Here is a 20,152-nt window from a genome sequence, read left to right as displayed (position 1 = left end):
AACCTGCTCCACAGCAGTGACCCAAGCTACCACAGTGACAATGCTGGATCCTTACCCACTGCCACAAGGGAACTCCCCCATGCCAACTCCTATGACACTTACATGGATGTCCAGGACCAAAGATCTTATAGCAACAGAAATGCATCTTATAACGTCTGCCACTGGGAGCAAGTGGGTCATGGAACAGAAGTAAGGTTTGAAATATATAGAATCAGAAGCTAAAGTGTGGAATTTTTTTCTAATAGTCATATAAAGTTGCAAACAGAAGAGACCGTTCTCAATGCCTAGTGAAAATGGAAGCTGTCTCCTGTAAGATTAAAATCAATAATGCAGCATCTGCAGTGATAAATGCATCATGCACTTGCTTATGGAACTCCAACAAATGTGCTCAATCTGAACATGAACCTGTGTTTATGAGCTACAATTCTGTAGATTTAAAATAAATAGGAGAGAGGACAAGATGGCGGAGGAGTAGGGGGACACGCTCGCCCTCTCCCACAAACACAACAAAAAAAGCACATCTACAGAAGAAATGACTCGCACAGAACAACAACCAATCGCTGGCAGAGGAACCTAAACTCCAATAACGGCAAGAAATTCGTGACATTATTGGGCAGAACGGGAGAAAAGAGGAGAGTGAGAGAAGGTGAATCCGAGCGGGACGGGCGCTCCCGAAAGGGAACTGCGGAGGAGAAAGGGATCCCGCACCCTGGAAAGTCTCCTACCGGGGGAAAGATCAAACGAACCGGAGGAATCTCCAGATGCAGAGAAGAGTGTAGCAGTAAGTCGGAGTACGGAAAAACGATCAAGAACCCAACGGACCATCTGAACTACGGGCACAGTCACCAAAAATTGAGACGCCTGGGTGGGGGCTGGGCACCGAATCCTCGGCTCCAGAGGTTAGTCCCCGGGAAAGGGCCGGGGGACGCCTGGGTGGGGGCTGGGCACCGAGACCTCAGCTCTGAAGGTTGGTCCCCGAGAGGGGGCCGGGGGACGCCTGGGTTGGGGCTGGGCACCGAGACCTCGCCTCCGAAGGTTAGTCCCCAAGAAAGGGCCGGGGGACGCCTGGGGGGGGGGGCTGGGCACCGAGACCTCGGCTCCAGAGATTAGTCCCCGGGCTAGGGGGGCGGGGAAGAGCGGAAACTGCTTGGGAGGTCTCTAAACCATTTGACGGGGCAGAGACTGCCTGGGAGACTAGAAAACAAAGCTGTCGCAGAGGAAGGGAGCAATACTCTAGGGGCGGGGAAGTGGAAAGCCGCCTCAGAGGGAACCTGAGAGAAGAGCCTGGTCTGCGCCCGTGCTGGGGAGGGGAGAGAAGAAGGGGTGGGTCCCCATAGAATACCCCCCACGCCACAACAAGCTTACAGGCCCGCTAGCTAGCAGAAAGCTGTGCTTCCCAGTGCATTCCCTCCCCCCACCCCCGCCACTCCCTACGCTCTCGCCGAACCTGGGGCTGCCTGCCATCCAGGAGGGCTGGCCTCAACAATTGCCTGAAGCCTACCACCGCAGGGGCTCTCCCTGCACAGGCCTGCTTGCCCTTTGGAGGGGCTACACTTCCACAGAGCAGCACCAAACACCACCAGCCCCCTAGAAAAGGCCTGCAGCCCAGAAAAGCTAGAACAAGCCTAGCCAGGCCGTGAATAGATCGACCTAATTCTCCGACGGTTTTTCTGAGACGGGCTCCCCCGGGGAGGAGCCTCTTGAGTCTCCAAGGGCCTTGCTACACGCCCAAGACCCCAGGGGGTGCTAAGACCTAGTGGACCAGCTGCATAGGACTGCCAGCTCCAGGCAGGACCCCCTGCAGCCCAGAAAAGCTGCAACAAGCCTGGCCGAATTGGGAAAAGATCTCAGACGGTCTTTCGGAGTCGGGCTGTCCTGGGGAGGAGCCTCTTGAGTCTCCAAGGGCCCTGCTACCCGCCCAAGACCCCAAGGGGTGCTGAGACCTAGTGGACCAGCTGCATAGGACTGCCAGCTCCAGGCAGGACCCCCTGCAGCCCAGAAAAGCTGCAACAAGCCTGGCCGAATCGGGAAAAGATCTCAGACGGTCTTTCGGAGTCGGGCTGTCCTGGGGAGGAGCCTCTTGAGTCTCCAAGGGCCCTGCTACCCGCCCAAGACCCCAGGGGGTGCTGAGACCTAGTGGACCAGCTGCATAGGACTGCCAGCTCCAGGCAGGACCCCCTGCAGCCCAGAAAAGCTGCAACAAGCCTGGCCGAATCGGGAAAAGTTCTCAAACGGTCTTTCTGAATCGGGCTGCCCTGGGGAGGAGCCTCTTGAGCCTCCAAGGGCCCTGCTACCCGCCCAAGACCCCAGGGGGTGCTGAGACCTAGTGGACCAGCTGCATAGGACTGCCAGCTCCAGGCAGGACCCCCTGCAGCCCAGAAAAGCTGCAACAAGCCTGGCCGACTTGGGAAAAGATCTCAGACGGTCTTTCTGAGTCGGGCTGTCCTGGGGAGGAGCCTCTTGAGCCTCCAAGGGCCCTGCTACCCGCCCAAGACCCCAGGGGGTGCTGAGACCTAGTGGACCAGCTGCATAGGACTGCCAGCTCCAGGCAGGACCCCCTGCAGCCCAGAAAAGCTGCAACAAGCCTGGCCGACTTGGGAAAAGATCTCAGACGGTCTTTCTGAGTCGGGCTGTTCTGGGGAGGAGCCTCTTGAGTCTCCAAGGGCCCTGCTACCCGCCCAAGACCCCAGGGGGTGCTGAGACCTAGTGGACCAGCTGCATAGGACTGCCAGCTCCAGGCAGGACCCCCTGCAGCCCAGAAAAGCTGCAACAAGCCTGGCCGAATCGGGAAAAGATCTCAGACGGTCTTTCTGAGTCAGGCTGTCCTGGGGAGGAGCCTCTTGAGCCTCCAAGGGCCCTGCTACCCGCCCAAGACCCCAGGGGGTGCTGAGACCTAGTGGACCAGCTGCATAGGACTGCCAGCTCCAGGCAGGACCCCCTGCAGCCCAGAAAAGCTGCAACAAGCCTGGCCGACTTGGGAAAAGATCTCAGACGGTCTTTCTGAGTCGGGCTGTTCTGGGGAGGAGCCTCTTGAGCCTCCAAAGGCCCTGCTACCCGCCCAAGACCCCAAGGGGTGCTGAGACCTAGTGGACCAGCTGCATAGGACTGCCAGCTCCAGGCAGGACCCCCTGCAGCCCAGAAAAGCTGCAACAAGCCTGGCGGAATCGGGAAAAGATCTCAGACGGTCTTTCTGAGTCGGGCTGCCCTGGGGAGGAACCTCTTGAGTCTCCAAGGGCCCTGCTACCCGCCCAAGACCCCAGGGGGTGCTGAGAACCAAGTGAAATCTGCTACCATCGTGGGGTGGACCTCCCAGTCCTGTCTGCCCTCAGGAAGTCCTCCTTTGCTTCAAAGAAACACTGTTAGTCCCATCAACACTCCAGAAAAGCCACACTGCCTCAAAAAAAGATTGACCAACAACGACAGCCCTCAGGAAATATTCCAGGGCAGTGACAAGGCAAACACTACCCGATAACGGAGAGTACAACTCCCTCAGGAGAAAGAAGACAACAAGCAAGATGAAGAAGCTGAGAAACCACCCCCAGTCAAACCAACAGGAGAACTCACCTAAAACAGTCAACAATGAAACTGATCTCTGCAGTCTGACAGACCTGGAGTTCAAAAGAGAAATAGTGAAAATACTGAAGGAATTAAGAGAAGATATGAACAGCAATGCAGATACCCTCAGAAAGGAGCTAGAAAATATAAGGAGGAGCCAAGAAAAACTAGAACATTCATTTGCAGAGATGCAAACTGAACTAGGGGCAGTAAAAACCAGAATGAATAATGCAGAAGAACGAATCAGTGATATGGAAGATAGAATAATGGAAATCACTCAATCTGGTCAACAGACAGAAAACCGAATCAAAAAACTGGAAAGCAATATAAGAGACCTATGGGATAATATAAAACGGGCCAATCTACGCATAATAGGAATTCCAGAAGGAGTAGAAAAAGATAAAGGAATGGAAAATATATTTGAAGAAATTATCGCTGGAAACTTCCCAAATCTAAAGGATACTGGATTCAAGATACAAGAAGCACAGAGGGCCCCAAACAAACTGAACCCAAACAGACCCACACCAAGACACATCATAATAAAAATGGCAAAAGTTAGTGATAAAGAGAGGATCCTAAAGGCAGCAAGAGAAAAACAGAATGTTACCTACAAGGGAACCCCCATAAGAATATCAGCTGATTTCTCTACAGAAACACTACAGGCCAGGAGGGAATGGCAAGAGATATTTAAAGTGCTCAAAGGAAAAAATATGCAACCTAGAATACTTTATCCAGCAAGAATATCATTTAAAATAGAAGGGGAAATAAAAATTTTTCCCAACAAACAAAAACTTAAAGAATACAGCAACACAAAGCCCAGGTTAAAGGAAATATTGAAAGGGCTTCTCTAAACCAAAAAGAAAGGAAGGAAAGGGAAGAAAAAAGAAAAGAAAAAAAAAAAAAAAAGAAGAAGAAGAAGAAGAGGAAGAACTAGGACTGAGGAAGATACAATCAGAGAGCAGTCACTCAAATAAGCCAGCATACAGATTTAATCATGAACATGCTTCAAACAAAATAAAATTAAAAAAAAGGAAAAAAATAAAAGAGTCATCAAAACCATAAAATGTGGGCAAGGGATGTTAGGAGGTAAATAACCCTTTTTGTTTGTATGTATGTCTCTCTTCTTAATTTTAATATAATAATGAAGTGTTTGAACTTACAGGACCATCAGGCTAAAACACACAATTATGGGAAGGGGTTAGCATACTTAAAAAACAGGGCAACCACAAGCCAAAACCAAATATTGCATTTGCAAAAAATGAAAAAAAAAATACACTCAAGCAGATAATAACAGGAGACCATCCAACCAAAAAAAAAAAAAAAAAAAAAAGAAGAATGGAGAACCATAGAATCAACTGGAACACGAGGATCAAATGGCAATAAATAATCATCTATCAATTATCACCTTAAATGTCAATGGACTGAATGCCCCAATCAAAAGACACAGAATGGCTGAGTGGATAAAACGGCAAAAACCTTCAATATGCTGCCTACAAGAAACTCACCTTAGGACAAAAGATACATATAGATTGAAAGTGAAAGGCTGGGGAAAAGTATTTCATGCCAATAGACATGACAGAAAAGCAGGAGTTGCAACGCTCATATCAGACAAAATAGACTTTAAAACAAAAGACATAAAGAAAGACAAAGAAGGACACTATTTAATGATTAAGGGATCCATCCAAGGAGAGGATGTTACTATCATCAACATATATGCCCCAAACATAGGAGCACCCAGATACATACAACAAATATTAACAGACATAAAGGGAGATATTGATGAGAATACAATCATAGTAGGAGACCTAAATACCCCCCTCACATCAATGGACAGATCCTCTAGACAGAAAACCAATAAAGCAACAGAGATCCTAAAGGAAACAATAGAAAAGTTAGACTTAATTGATATCTTCAGGACACTACATCCAAAAAAATCAGAATACACATTCTTCTCAAATGCTCATGGAACATTCTCAAGAATCGACCACATATTGGGACATAAAGCGAATCTCAATAAATTTAGGAGCATAGAAATTATCTCAAGTATCTTCTCTGACCACAATGCCATGAAATTAGAAATCAACCATGGGAAAAGGAAAGAGAAAAAACCTACTCCATGGAGACTAAACAACATGCTACTAAAAAACCAATGGGTCAATGAGGAAATCAAGAAGGAAATTAAAAACTATCTTGAAACAAATGATAATGAAGACACAACCTCTCAAAATCTATGGGATGCTGCGAAAGCAGTGCTCAGAGGGAAATTTATAGCAATCCAGGCCTTTCTCAAAAAAGAAGAAAGATCCCAAATTGACAACTTAACCCTCCACCTAAATGAATTAGAAAAAGAAGAACAAAGAAGTCCTAAAGTCAGCAGAAGGAAGGAAATTGTAAAGATCAAAGAAGAAATCAATAAAATAGAGACTCAAAAAACAATAGAGAAAATTAATAAAACCAAGAGCTGGTTCTTTGAAAAGGTGAACAAAATTGATAAACCCCTGGCCAGACTCACTAAAAAGAGGAGAGAAAGAACCCAAATCACCAAAATTATAAATGAAAAAGGAGAAATCACAACGGATACAGCAGAAATACAAAAAACCATAAGAGAATACTATGAACAACTATATGGCAATAAGTTTGACAATCTGGAAGAAATGGACAATTTTCTAGAATCTTACAGCCTGCCAAAACTGAGTCAAGCAGAAACAGACCAACTGAACAGACCAATCACTAGAAATGAAATTGAAGAGGTCATAAAATCACTCCCTACAAATAAAAGCCCAGGACCAGATGGCTTCACAGGTGAATTCTATCAAACATATAAAGAGGAATTGGTGCCCATCCTCCTTAAACTCTTTCAAAAGGTTGAAGAAGAAGGAATACTCCCAAAGACATTCTATGAGGCCACCATCACCCTCATTCCAAAACCAGGCAGAGATACCACCAAAAAAGAAAACTATCGCCCAATATCATTGATGAATATAGATGCAAAACTTCTCAACAAAATCTTAGCCAACCGAATCCAACAACATATCAAAAAAATTATACACCATGACCAGGTTGGGTTCATCCCAGGTTCACAAGGATGGTTCAACATACGCAAATCAATCAACATCATACACCACATTAACAAAAAAAAAGTCAAAAATCATATGATCATCTCAATAGATGCAGAAAAAGCATTTGACAAAGTTCAACATCCATTCATGATCAAGACCCTCGCCAAAGTGGGTATAGAGGGAACATTCCTGAATATAATCAAAGCCATTTATGATAAACCCACAGCAAATATAATCCTCAATGGGGAAAAACTGAAAGCCTTCTCACTCAAATCTGGAACAAGACAGGGATGCCCACTCTCACCACTGCTCTTCAACATCGTTTTGGAAGTCTTAGCCACAGCAATTAGACAAACAAAAGAAATCAAAGGCATCCATATAGGAAGAGAAGAGATCAAACTGTCACTGTATGCAGATGACATGATTCTATACCTAGAAAACCCTAAGGACTCAACCCCAAAACTCCTTGAACTGATTAATAAATTCAGCAAAGTGGCAGGATATAAGATTAACATTCAGAAGTCAGTTGCATTTCTGTATACCAGCAATGAAACATTAGAAAAGGAATACAAAAAAATGATACCTTTTAAAATTGTACCTCACAAAATCAAATACCTCGGAATACACCTAACCAAAGAGGTAAAGGACCTATATGCCGAGAACTATAAAACCTTAATCAAAGAAATCAAAGAAGATGTAAAAAAATGGAAAGATATTCCATGTTCCTGGATTGGAAAAATCAATATTGTGAAAATGGCCATCCTACCCAAAGCAATCTACAGATTCAATGCAATCCCTATCAAATTACCCACGACATTTTTCACAGAACTAGAACAAACAATCCAAACATTTATATGGAACCACAAAAGACCGAGAATCGCCAAAGCAATCCTGAGAAACAAAAACCAAGCAGGAGGCATCACTCTCCCAGACTTCAAGAAATACTACAAAGCCACAGTCATCAAAACAGTGTGGTACTGGTATCAAAACAGACAGACAGACCAATGGAACAGAATAGAGAATCTGGAAATTAACCCTGACACCTATGGTCAATTGATCTTTGACAAGGGAGGCAAGAACATCAAATGGGAAAAGGAAAGTCTATTCAGCAAGCATTGCTGGGAAACCTGGACAGCTGTATGCAAAGCAATGAAACTAGAACACACCCTCACACCATGCACAAAAATAAACTCCAAATGGCTGAAAGACTTAAATATACGACAGGACACCATCAAACTCCTAGAAGAAAACATAGGCAAAACACTCTCTGACATCAACATCATGAATATTTTCTCAGGTCAGTCTCCCAAAGCAATAGAAACTAGAGCAAAAATAAACCCATGGGACCTCATCAAACTGAAAAGCTTTTGCACAGCAAAGGAAACCCAAAAGAAAACAAAAAGACAACTTACAGAATGGGAGAAAATAGTTTCAAATGATGCAACTGACAAGGGCTTAATCTCTAGAATATACAAGCAACTTATACAACTCAACAGCAAAAAAACCAATCAATCAATGGAAAAATGGGCAAAAGACCTGAATAGACATTTCTCCAAGGAAGATATACAGATGGCCAACAAACACATGAAAAAATGCTCAACATCGCTGATTATAAGAGAAATGCAAATCAAAACTACCATGAGATACCACCTCACACCAGTCAGAATGGCCATCATTAATAAATCCACAAATAACAAGTGCTGGAGGGGCTGTGGAGAAAAGGGAACCCTCCTGCACTGTTGGTGGGAATGTAAACTGGTACAGCCACTATGGAGAACAGTTTGGAGATACCTTAGAAATCTATACATAGAACTTCCATATGACCCTGCAATCCCACTCTTGGGCATCTATCCGGACAAAGCTCTACTTAAAAGAGACACATGCACCCGCATGTTCATTGCAGCACTATTCACAATAGCCAGGACATGGAAACAATCCAAATGTCCATCGACAGAGGATTGGATTCGGAAGATGTGGTATATATACACGATGGAATACTACTCAGCCATAAAAAAGGATGACATCATGCCATTTGCAGCAACATGGATGGAACTAGAGAATCTCATACTGAGTGAAATGAGCCAGAAAGACAAAGACAAATACCATATGACATCACTTATAACTGGAATCTAATATCCAGCACAAATGAACATCTCCTCAGAAAAGAAAATTAATCATGGACTTGGAGAAGAGACTTGTGGTTGCCTGATGGGAGGGGGAGGGAGTGGGAGGGATCGGGAGCTTGGGCTTATCAGTCACAACGTAGAATAGATTTACAAGGAGATCCCGCTGAATAGCATTGAGAACTATGTCTAGATACTCATGTTGCAACAGAAGAAATGGTGGGGGAAAAACTGTAATTGTAATGTATACATGTAAGGATAACCAGACCCCCTTGCTGTACAGTGGGAAAATAAAATTTAATAAAAATAAAAAAAAAAAAAAAAAAAAAAAAAATAAAATAAATAGCAAGTACATCTATGTGTGGAGTTGCGTATTTTATGCATCACATCATTAATTAAAATAGATTTTAATCAACTGTGCTAAAAGAAGACTGAGTTATTCTTCTCATCTCTCTATAGAAAAATATTATAAATTATTGTCCAATGAAGAAGCACTTCATGGAGTATGCAGCCAAAAATGTAGGAATTAAAATATTACAGAGATGTGTCAAGCCGTTAATTAGTGAAAATATTATGCTTTTTAAGGTTTTGTGATACTTTTCAGATTCCTAAAATTTGCTTTCTCAGTCCAGATAAATACTCTCTTTCATTCTGCATCTGCAATTTGTATTCTCTTTCTTCAAAGAGAAAAAAAAATTGTAGATACTTCAGGCCACAAAACCTAGACCTGCCCCTGGCTTCCATTGTTCCATCTAACAAGACTTTACCACGACCTAAAATGAAAAGGAGCTAATGAAACCATACCTACAACTGTGCAAGCAATGATGACCTTTTATTAAGATCTTGTATCTACTCATTTTCTGGTTCTGCCATCTTTAATGTCTGGATTGAATAAGATTAGATAAAATGAAAAAACCCTGGTGAATTCTCTGTAGCTGCAGCTCCATGGATTCAAGCAGAGCCCAGGGCCATATTGCTGCCTCTCATTAGCCTCACTGGGGCATCGGGGAATCTGGGGGAGGGACAGGGTAGTGGCCAAGCCTCAGGATCCACCCGCTGATGTTGGAACATATACTCTTATCAGTAATCATCTGAGCAGGAACAAAGACACTTCTTGAATGGGTCCAACTTGTACTTGGGAGTACCCATGTTTACTCCCATCCTATTTTTACTTGATCTTCTGAGATCTGAGATGTTGGCCTTCCCTGGGACGCTCTGGTCAGCTGGGCCAAGAAGGAGTTGCAGAAGGGCAGAAAAGGCTGTCCCCAGGACTGCAACGCTCCTGTCTTACAGACTGTATTCATCAGGCTTCTCCTGAGAAACAGAACCAGTAGAGTGTGTGTGTGTGTGTGTGTGTGTGTGTGTGTGTGTGTGTGTGTGTGTAGGAGATGAGTATGTTTCTACATATACACATACACAGAGAGAGAAAGACAGAAGAGAAAATGCTTCATTATAAGGAACTGTCCCACCCAAATATGGAGGCTGAGAAGTCCCTAGGTCTGTAGTCTGTGAGCTGGAGACCCAGGAGGGAGGTGGTGTAATTCCATTTGGTTTCTGAAGGCCTGAGAACCAGGGGAGCCAAGGTATAGTTCCGGTTAGGGAAGGCCAGGAGGCCGGAGACTCAAGGAGGACCAGTGTTTCAGTTCAAGTCCAAAGGTCAGAGGAGACTGAGGCCCCAGTCCAGGGCAGCCTGGCAAGATGGGTCCCTCTTACTCAGCATTTTTGTTCTACTCAGAGACTTCAGCTGATGAACAGGCCCCACTGAAACCAGGGGGACAATCTGTTTTATTCAGGTGAGCGATTCAAATATTCATCTCATCGGGAAACACCCTCAGAGCCCCCCGCCACCAGAATGTGATCAAGTGTATGGACACCTCATGGCTCAGTCAAGCCGGCATAAAATTAACCTGCAGAACCACTGAAGCAGCATGAGATCCATTCTCCTTTGTTAGAGTCTCTTCTCCAGCACTTTCACCTTCGGATCAACTTCTAGACCAATGACACTGTTCAATTTATAAACAATCAGAAACCACCCACAGATCACTGGCCAGGTGCTCAAATGCTATACACCCCTCATGTCTATTTGAAGAGTTTCCCCTTCCCTTTTTGGACAGAAGAGAGCCTGTCTTAGTCAGCTCTGGCTGCTGTAATAGGATATCCCAGACTGAGGCCTAAAGAACTTTAAACGAGACATTTAATCCTCATGGTTCTAGAGACTGCCAGTCCTATCAGGTTCTGGTAAGAGCCTTCCTTCTCCTGAAGAAGAAGAGAAGGGTCTCTTGAAGGCCCTTTGCTGGGTCTTTAGATGGTGGAGAGAGAAAGAGCAGGTTTCTAACAAGGGCGCTAATATCCCATCCTGGGGGCCCCACCCTCATCACCCTCTAAATCCAGTTACCTCCTAAAGGCCTCACCTCCAAGTCCCATCATGCTGGGGACTGGAGCTTCAAATAGGGATTTGGAAGAGCACTATTCCGTCCATGCCAGAACCTACAGGGGTTTAAGTTGAGACAGGGGCATGAAAAGTCACTCAGGTGTCAACAGAGAGGAACTTTGAAGAGGAAGTCTGGAGGCAGGGGCCAAGGATGGAGAGGTTTAGAGTTGGAAAGGGGATCAAAGATATTTAGAAAAAAACGCCAAAGCCTTTCGTGGCTAACTACAAGTTTGGCATGATGTATGTGGTGTGTGTGTGTAGAGGGTGGGGAGGGGGGCGTGGAGGTAGTTAATTGTGTGAAGATAAGGGAAGATAATAAAGGCAAAAATTTCACTGAATTTAACAGGATAAAAGCTAGAAGTTTGTTTCACTGTTTTGTTTTGTTTTGTCCTGTATTTCGTTTTCCTTCTCTGGTTGCACAGAAGTGGCCAATTAGCACAGAGTGCAGATTTTGATTCAGCAGGATTGTGCCATAGCCGGAGATTCTGCATTTATGACAAGCTCCTAGATGTTTTTAAGATGCTGGTACACAGAGTAGTTACTTTGAGCAGCAAAGACAAGGGAGGTGAAGGGAAAGAGAACCAACCAGCATGTCTTCAGGGAGACTGTTAAACTCCATGTGGTTATAACCATACCTCGTTGTGCTATGTGTCACAGAACAAAATGTGAACCCTCTCTGGGCCTTAGTTTCTTCATTTACATGTTTAAAGATAAGAAGGGCCACCCTGGTTGCATGCAAGTCTATGATTGCATGACCCCAGATCTAACAGCTCTTGTTCCAGGAAGAAAGCAAAGGAAAGTCAATTGTAGTCATCTCATAACCTCAGGTCCCAGGAGCATGTTACATGTTACCAGACTTACGAAATGACTTCTCCTTAAAGGTCTCTTGGTATTAAAAACAGCTTTGGAGGCCAAGGATAACAGGTTATTACAACTGAGTCAACTTCAAAATCAAACTTTGCTTCTTGGTACTTCCTCGGTGTGAGCAGAGGAGAAGTATGGACAGACAAGAAGGTCACCGAGAGCTGGTTCAGGGGAGGTGAGACCTGGTACTGCATAAGTTAGTGACTTTCTGAGTCTGAAAGGTCTTCTAGGAATGATAAAACCCTTTGGTTCACAAAAGCTATTTTGATACTTCACTTCTCTAGAATAATTTGCCTCCAGGGTTCACATTATGGGGTCCTCATCACCCACAAAATTTGTGGCTCAGCAGTTAGCAAATCTGACTAGCTTCCGTGAGGACGCAGGTTCAATCCCTGGCCTTGCTCAGTGGGTTAAGGATCCAGGGTTGCCATGAGCTGTGGTGTAGGTCGCAGACATGGCTCGGATCCAGCATTGCTGTGGCTGAGATGTAGGCCAGCAGCTACAGCTCTGATTCACTCCCTAGCCTGGGAACCTCCAAATGCCTTTAATGCCTTAAAAAAAAAAAAAAGCAGGTTTTGCAGAGGTTACCTCCCTAACTAAATACTCACAACTCCCTTATGAGATGGCTTGTGCTGTACTTGTCTGCGTGAAGTACACACCATCCAAAAACATGAAATTGTCTGTTCAAGGGTTAGAAAGAGGTTGAAAGGGAACTCAAAGCAGGTCTGCTGGAGCCCGTGCTCTTCCCACCAGGCTGCACTGCCCCTTCCATCCTGGCTGGCTCAGGCTCTTCCTGGAAGGCTGCCTCCAGGCTAAGCAGCCCATGGTGCACATCCATATTTGGCTCAGCTCTGAGGCCCGAGGCCAGCTTCCTAACAGGTCAGGGAAGAAGATCCGTTAGATCAGAGCAGATTTCACCTCACTTCTGGTTCAGCTTGTCCTCCAGGGATAAGAAAGAGTACCAACAAGGGAATTCATGATGGGGTTCCCAAGAAAAAGCAATGAGCTCAGCAGTGTGGCATAGCAGGTGTCTTGGGGTGTTTCATGGGAATCATATGACATAGCACACCAGGACTCCCCCAGACACACACCCTAAAATGATCCCTACTTGAAAAAATAATAGTGTGAAGCCCCAAGGGCCAGATGGCCGAAAGAACTGGAAAAAGCTAAGGAAATGGTACCTTGTCTTTAAAAAACTGCCGTAAAAGTAGTGTCTTTCCGATGTGATAGGGAGCAGCCCCGACTCTCATCAGAGAAGAAATCGATCCACTGCAGCTGTGGGCTGCTAGTGAGGTCCAGGGCTCGGGGTCAGGCTCATGCTAAGGAAAAGACAAAATTGGGGTTAAAAATCCCCAAGGTTCCCTGGTGCCCCCCTTCCCACCTATGGTGAGTCTACAACCTGTATTTCCTTATTTCAACTTGTTTTTTTTGTTTTGTTTTGTTTTCAGATTATCAGAAGATGAAGTCAGCCCAGGAGGAACTGACCTCCAGCTCACTCTGCCCCACAGGGGAAAGAGCAGCTTCTCGTGGCTTCCTTTCCAACCTGGTTCAGAATACAGCAAGGAATAGAGTTGAAACAGGGAACTAGCAACTCTTTCCCTCAGGGAGGGCTTTGCTCCAGATTCATTTTATAAGATTTGGGCAAAGCAAGGAACAGTTTCCACTTTGCCTTCTTTTCTGGATGAGACATGGCAAAGCCATGGGGGTTCTCCAAGACTATTGCTGCGCTACATTCTTGACCTGTTGCCACAAGGCAGCTGGTCTCCTATTCCAGGGCATGAGAAAGCCCAGCCTCCTGCCACCCCAAGAGTACCAGGGTGTCTGTCAGCTGCTTATCCTCCCATATGCCTGGGAGTGACAGCCAACGCCTCTGACATTCTACCGACACGGGTTCAGGCTTAAGGAAGCCTCCCAGGCAGGAGTGGGGAGGATGGACAGTCAGGACAGAGGGGCCCTGAGGAAACCAGCTCTGCTCAGGGACACCCAGGGGGGCACTTCACACACAGGTCATTATCCCTCCTGAACCCAGAGTAACTCAGAAACAGCACAGCAGAGGGGCCGGAGCTCAAAAGAAATGGAAGGAAAGGAAGAGCACAGACTAGCCAACAAAACTACAGTCCTGAGTATTGTGTGTGAGGTTCCATGAACGGAAGTGGACAAGAGGCTGGGGGCCAGTGAGAAGGGAGCCGGCATTATCTCCAGCCCACCACCCTCCTCTCTTTGTGTCTTATGCATCCTTCGAGCTGTGTGCCTATCACCTGATTTAACTCTTAGGCTAACCCTGCAGGATGAGCATTATCCCCAATTCGCAGGTGAGGAAAGCCCCCACAGGAAGCTAAATCCATGAGCCGAGGTAACAGAGTCATCAGGAGGTCTGTGGAGCAGAAGGGCTGTGCCTGGCCTCTGTGCCTTCATCTACATGGTTTGAAGGGTGGAATGCCTTTCCTTCCCATGCTACCTCCATCCATCATGCAAGATTCCTCAGAACTGACCTGCCCCCCATCAACCGAGGAAGAGCCACTCACGTCTCCCACACCCCCAGCAAACATTTATCACGGTTCTTTGGACATTTTGGAGCTGGCTTGTCTGCAAGGCTGCCTCCCCACTCGTCCTCGAGCTGTTGGAGGGCAGGGGCTCTGTGTTAATGTCTGTGTCTCACCACAAGCAGCACTTCTGGAAGCATTTACGAAAATCCTTTCCCTGCCCCATTCCTCTACGAGACATGGAACAACCAGCATGTGACACCACATAAAACGGGTCCCATGAAAAGGTCCTAAAAGCAGACCAAACAGGCTTTCAGTTCTTCTGAGAGGCATTTTCTGAATGAGTCTTTCTGGCACCTCTCTTGTGGTTCCTTGTGGCGGCGTCCCTGCTTCTCAAACCCGGGTGAGTTCAGGTGGATGAGCTGCATGGGATAAGAGCAAACTGAGTCCCTCCCTGCTTCAGAGAAATTCTGAAAATTCAGACATTTCTCTCACTGATGATGAGAAGGACATTGTTTGGCTGCTTTTTCACTGGTTGAAAACATTTTGCTCAGATGAGCTGTAAAGATTTCGACACCAACTGCATCATCTATCAGAGATAGGAAATAGAAGGCTGCCCTGCAAATCAGCCAGCATCTGAGAGCTGGAAGGGACTTTGATGCAATGAAGAAGAGGGAGGTCGTGAGGTTTTCTGAGCCCCAGACCGACTGTGGCACCATTGTCTGGTTCAGAAACATATTCAGCCCTGCCCTTGATTTCTGCCTTTGCACATGGCTTGCCAGTGAAGCTGTTCTGACCATGAACTTCAAGAGAGCTCCATGGCTGTGACTAATGGTTTTCAGTTTGCATTGATCATCAAGACTCCTGAAAAAAATTCTCAGAAATAGAAACTGCATTTGTTTGCTGCATATGTAAGACACCCTGCATGTCTATATGAGAACCTTCCCAGTCAAAGCCCCCTTCGCATCTGCTGGGAGAGCACCTCAGACAGAAGGCATGGCTGTTCCAGAACCAGAGAAACAGTAACAATGACTTCTTCCAGGATTAAAGATTGCCTTGGTTGAAGCAGAGCCAGAGGTAAAAACGTGCCCATGTGAGCCCAGATGTAGGAAACCCAGCGTCAACCAGGTAAAGCTGGTTTTTGAATGAATAGGATTCACTAGTCCAGCTGCAAAATGAATCTAGCACAGTGATTACACCACTCCCAAACAGCTGAGACCATTAAAGTTCAAATTGGCAGACTTCTGCTTCTTACTGAGGGAAGAGAGGGAGCCAAGTTTTGAACAATTACAGTTTATCACTTTAAACAGCGTGCAGGTTGCCGGGACAATACCTGTGTGCATTCCGGTAGAAACACCTCCCAACCATGAGCTCCAAAGCTCCTGCTCTCTTTAAAAGTCGATCATAGGAAGATGGCAGTGGAGACCGAGTGGAAATTGGTTTGCCCCTTCGGGAGTCGCATTCTCCTTTGTTGATCAAGAGGAAATCCTGCTTCTTTCCAGAAGCTAAACATAAAAAGATGGAACCTCAGCTTTTCCAAGAGCAACTGATCCACGTGTTGGGATTTCCAAACCCCGTGCAAACTTTTGAATTTGCCACAAAGCCCTCGTGTCAGTTTTGACAGTTAGGACCCTGGACTGTTCACTGGTTTTTCATTTGTTTGTTTGCGTTAGGGCCAAAATTGTGGCGCTTGGAGGTTCCCAGGCTAGGCATCAAATCAGAGCTGCAGCTGCCAGCCTACACCACAGCCACAGCAATGCCAGATCCGAGCCACATCTGTGACCTACGCCACAGCTCATGGCCATGCCAGATCCTTAACCCACTGAGAGGGGCCAAGGATCAAACCCGCATCCTCAGGGATGCTAGTCAGGTTCGTTTCCACTGAGCCGCAACAGGAATTCCAGATTGTTCATTGTTGATGGCCAGTAGTAAAAACAATAAAACATGTACCTATACACACCTATGTATATGTCTTAAACATATATGGATATACGTATACATACACACATACCCATATCCTCATGCTCACTCAAGCTCACAAATAATCTATTTTCATAGCAGTGCGTTCTCTTTATGTGAACATATTCACACAGGAGGGAAATAGTGGGAGACTGATCCCGATGTGAACTGTGCCAGAAGAGAAGAGGTAGTAAATGAACAGGTGGGAAGTAGATTTTAATTCTCTCTGATTGGAATTCAATAGAGGTTCATACTCTAGGAACTATCGTGTATCATGTTGGGAATTACCATGGATGGGCCAGGGACTGGCTTTGCAAAGCATGTGCTGAAAACGTACGTGTGGACTTCCACGAAGGTGTCTGTGGAGGACACGTTCCACTGAAACGCTTAGTCCTACAAATCACTTCTTTAGGGTGCTCATTCTCACCAGACCAGGGAGATGGGTGCAACAGCCGATTTGGCCGTGGGCTGTTTCTGGGTGGGACCACTCAGTGGGCCTTAGCTTCCTGGAAGGAACCCCACCCTCCCCATGGAGCTCCAAGTCTACCCATCAGGGCAGCTGTTCAAGGGCAGAGGGTGAGGGGTGGGTGCTGAGAGATTGGCTGGAACGAGGATGGGGTGGGAAAGCACTGCCTCCCAACAGCCCTGGAGCAGCTACACTTTTATTTCTTTACTTAGCTGCTTTCTCATGGCAGGTATTTTTGGGGAAAAAAAAAAGACTTTCACAGTTTAACTAACTGGGAAGAATTTTAGAATCCGGTGGGCTGAGTGGTTTTGTAAGTTTTCAAGCTTAAATCATTTACTGGTTCCACCTTAGTGTTTCCTCTAGATAGTCTGGCTTTCTTAAAACAATAATAATAATAATTAATAATAATAATAATAAGGCTTTTCTAACTGCGATAATCAGGAAGCATGGATTTAACAAAACATCTTAACGTCCTTTGAGAAGGAAGGTCCTAACTGCTGTTGAATGCCATCATCCAAAAGAATGAAATACATCCAAAAGAGCTACTTTTTTGTTGTTTTTATTTATGTATGTATGTATTTGCTTTTTAGGGCCACACCTGCAGCCTGTGGAAGTTCCCAGGCTAAGGGGTCAAATCGGAGCTGCAGCTGCTGGCCTATACCACAACCACAGCAATGCAGGATCCCCGACCCACTGAATAAGATCAGGGATCGAACCACATCCTCGTGGACACTAGTCGGATTCATTTCCGCTGCGTCACAACAGGAACTCCCCCAAAGAGCTACTCTTACAGTGATGAAATTGTTTGTGACCCACTGACCTGTGTCAGCACTCAGGTGGAGGAGACATCTGTTATTTATCTCCTCTCTGATCTCCTCTTGCCAGAAATTTCTAGCATCATTTTCTTAGTCACCAAGTTTCATTGTTTCCTCCCCCAGACTTCCCTATCTTTTTAATGGTCATTCTGAGAAAATGTACATTTCCAGAGTTCCTTCACAGCTGATGAAATACATTCAAAGGTATTATCTCACTTAACCTTCCATCCTATCCAAGCAAATATCAACCATATCTACCATTCCTCCTCCAAAATTATCTCCTTAAGGATGAAGGAATTAAATCAAGAGAAATGAAAATTTGCTGGAACAGATATTAGACTTTTTTCCATTGCAAATTATCTCTACTAACCGGCTGTCTGGGAACTGCTCCAACCTGACGTGAGGTTCTCTTTGATAATGCCCTGTTTCTAGGCAACATCACTGGACGGCTCCACGTGCATCAGGGGCCAGCTACCCCTCGCTGACTTCAACCAACACGTCTCTCGCCGGACACGCATCTATTTGTTTTGTTTAATATCCATGTTGACAGCAGACTTTTTTAAACCTCCAACTGAAAATGATGCTCCCAGTAGCCCACTCTCCACCCAGAGAAACCCTGGAGGGGGTCACAGTTCAGGGATTTTGTTTTGTATCAACAATCTTCACCAGTAGTAACGCTGGGTTTTATTTCTACGGCATTTATGGAAGATATGCTATAGGTCAGGCAAAGGAAGTCTTATTTTTTTCATTACTCATAGAGATTATAAGCCTTGAGACAGCTTTGAAGCAGATATTATCATTCTAATTTTAAAGATGAGATAACTGAAGCATAGAGGAACTAAGTAAGGCTGAGCAAGGTCCTGTAGCCAGTAAACAGAACCTGCACTCAAATTCAGACTTGTATACTGTCAAACCCTTGTTTTATTCCCCTCTGCAGATCCTTGTAAGCTCATGATGGGGCTCAGTTTATACTGCCATCTAAGCCATCAAAGCAGCACCCAGACCCATTCATTCACTGTTGATACTGAGTCTGTGTTTAGACTTTGAGCACTAAGAAAATTGGATACAGTCTCCCTGCCTTTAAGTAGGCGAGAAACCCCCCCTGTTCATCATTTGTCTGGTTTAAAATTTTTATGAAGTCATTTATCTAGTTTATGGGCTTTTCCTTCATGGAAAAAATTCTTTTATCACTTTACACTCTCAAATCCCAAAGGCACCTGTGTTTCAACTCTGTAGGGAGACTGGGCGAAAAGTCGGCGGGTTCTTTCTAGCTGTGTTACCCTCTCCCCAAACATTCAGAAGTCATCTCTGAACAATTTACAACATCTCCCAAATAGTCTAACATTTTCGTGTTTCAAACAGCTAAGTCCTTCCTAAATAGGACATTCTGGGCACTGTGTTTGTATTCCCAAATTTAAATGATTGATTTCCTCATTTATTATAAAATTCCTTCTGGAGTTCCCGTAGTGGCGCAGTGGTTAACGAATCCGACTAGGAACCATGAGGTTGCGGGTTCTGTCCCTGCACTTGCTCAGTGGGTTAACGATCCGGCGTTGCCGTGAGCTGTAGTGTAGGTTGCAGACGCGGCTCGGATCCCGCGTTGCTGTGGCTCTGGCGTAGGCCGGTGGCTACAGCTCCGATTCAACCCCTAGCCTGGGAACCTCTATATGCCGCAGGGGCGGCCCAAGAGATAGCAACAACAACAACAAAAGACAAAAAAGACAAAAAAAAAAAAATTCCTTCTACACATTGTTCTTGGACATCGCTATCTTCTATTTCCCTTTCTTTATAAAACACCCCCCTAATCCCACAATCCTGTAATAGTATTTTTCTTTTTTTTTCTTTTTATGGCCACACCTGTGGTATATGGAAGTTCCCAAGCCAGGGGTTGAATCAGAGCTGCAGCTTCGGCCTCCGCCACAGCCATAGCAACACCGAATCTTTAACCCCCTGGGCAAGGGCTAGGGATCGAACCTTCATCCTCGATACAGAGATAACATTGGGTCCTTAACCTGCTGAACCACAGCAGGAACTCCTGTAATAACATTAGTCAAGTGGCAAAGCAGGACCTATTCATTGGTCAAGAAATCAGTTCAGGAGACTGCAACCTGCTTTTTTTTTTTTCCACTCTCATAAATAGACTATAATATGGAATATTATAGAAGATACGAGTGTGTCAGCCATGGCATTAGTTCTCACGCAGCAGTGTTTTCCCCCAGGGGACACTGGCAATGTCTGGAGACAGTTTGGGGTCACACGGGGTGGGGGCAGGGGCGGGGATGCTGCTCAACACCCTCCAGTGCTCAGGCTCAGGGTGCTCCTTCACACGAGAAGTATCCAGCCCTGAGAAGCAGAAGCCCCACTCTACAGTGAGCAACAGCACCAGTGTATGAGACT

The 20,152-nt window shown here is 45.5% G+C and overlaps 1 long non-coding RNA gene across 1 annotated transcript; it reads left to right on the top strand.

Annotated features, from left to right (window-relative positions):
- Positions 1 to 340: 340 nt before the first annotated feature.
- Positions 341 to 16,476, top strand: LOC146404981 (uncharacterized). The gene is made up of 2 exons (XR_014839835.1): positions 341 to 899; positions 13,481 to 16,476. It is a non-coding gene; the product is annotated as an uncharacterized LOC146404981 (long non-coding RNA).
- The last annotated feature ends 3,676 nt before the right edge of the window (positions 16,477 to 20,152 follow it).

This window comes from Sus scrofa, chromosome 3 (assembly GCF_054392235.1).
Source record: "Sus scrofa isolate SSC_HxYL_T2T_F1_AM1 chromosome 3, Sscrofa_HxYL_maternal_Yorkshire_Landrace_v2.0, whole genome shotgun sequence".
NCBI classification, from domain to species: Eukaryota; Metazoa; Chordata; class Mammalia; order Artiodactyla; family Suidae; genus Sus; species Sus scrofa.
Note: the sequence above shows the minus strand (reverse complement) of the source record. Positions and strands in the feature narration are given on the sequence as shown.